This window comes from Benincasa hispida, chromosome 8 (assembly GCF_009727055.1).
Source record: "Benincasa hispida cultivar B227 chromosome 8, ASM972705v1, whole genome shotgun sequence".
Taxonomy (NCBI): domain Eukaryota; kingdom Viridiplantae; phylum Streptophyta; class Magnoliopsida; order Cucurbitales; family Cucurbitaceae; genus Benincasa; species Benincasa hispida.
In genome coordinates, this window is record NC_052356.1 from 32,304,061 (window position 1) to 32,305,588 (window position 1,528).

Genomic DNA, 1,528 nt, shown 5'->3' on the forward strand with positions numbered 1-1,528 from the left:
CATCATCTGAAGGTTCATCCAACGATTTGGAGAACGAAATTGGCCCAAGAGGAACTCGAAGTCTACGGGAACTTAATGAGGTAAATGAAAATCAAAATGACATAATTCTCTATTGTCTTTTTGGTGATAGTGAGCCTATTAGTTTCCAAGAAGTCATTGCAAGCAAGAAATGGAAGAATGCAATGGATGAAGAAATTTGAGCGATAGAGAAAAATGACACATGGGAGTTGACCCAAGCTTCCAAAAGGGCACAAACTGATCGGAGTGAAGTGGGTATACAAGACAAAGAGAAAAGTCAATGGCGATGTTGAGAGGCACAAGGCGAGACTAGTGGTGAAAGGGTATAGCCAACGACATGACATCGACTATGATGAGGTATTTGTCCCTGTTGTTCGCCTTGAAACTATTCGTTTGATTATTTCTTTGGCAGCCCATAATCATTGGAAAATACATCAAATGGATGTCAAATCGGCATTCTTGAACGGAATTCTTGAGGAAGAGGTCTACGTGGAACAACCATTGGGTTATGAAGCCAAGGGTGAAGAAGATAAAGTGCTTCGATTGAAGAAGACATTTTATGGTTTAAAGCAAGCACCAAGAGCATGGAATTCAAAGATTGACAAGTACTTTCAAGAGAAGAAGTATATGAAGTGTCCTTATGAGCATGCCCACTACATCAAAATGCAAGGTGAAAGCATACTAATCATTTGTTTATATGTTGATGATTTAGTATTTACTAGAAACAATCCTAGCATGTTTGATGAGTTCAAAAGAGAAATGGCAAAGGAGTTTGAAATGACGGACATTGGTCTCATGAGTTACTATCTTGGGATCGAGGTCAAACAAGGTGAAGATGAGATTTTTATAGCCCAAGAGGGCTATGCTAAAGAAGTGCTCAAGAAGTTCAATATGAATGATGCTAATCTAAATGGAACACCGATGGAATGTAGAGTTAAAATCACCAAGCAAGATGGAGGAGAGAATGTAAATTCTACATATTTCAAAAGCTTGGTTGGAAGTTTGAGATACTTGACATGTACAAGACCAAATATTCTTTATTCGGTTGAAATTATTAGTCGATTTATGGAGGAACCGACAACAACACATTGTAAAATGGCAAAAAGGATACTTCGCTACATCAAAGGGACGATTGGGTATGGTCTTTCCTATGTCACTTCTAGCAATTTTGATATTGTTGGTTATTGTGATAGTGATTGGAGTAGTGATTTGGATGATCGAAAGAGCACTACGGGGTTTGTGTTTTTTATTGGTGAAAGGGCATTCACATGGATGTCAAAAAAGCAACCCATAGTTACATTATCAACATGCGAGACAAAGTACGTCGCAGCAACTTCATGTGTATATCATGCAATTTGGCTAAGAAACTTAGTGAAGGAGTTGAAGTTTCAAATGGAATGTCCAATGGAGATTTTTGTTGACAACATTTTCACAAAGCCCCTCAAGTTGGAGACTTTTATCAAAATGAGGAGTTTCCTTGATGTAACAAATCAAGTTTGGGGGGGGGGGG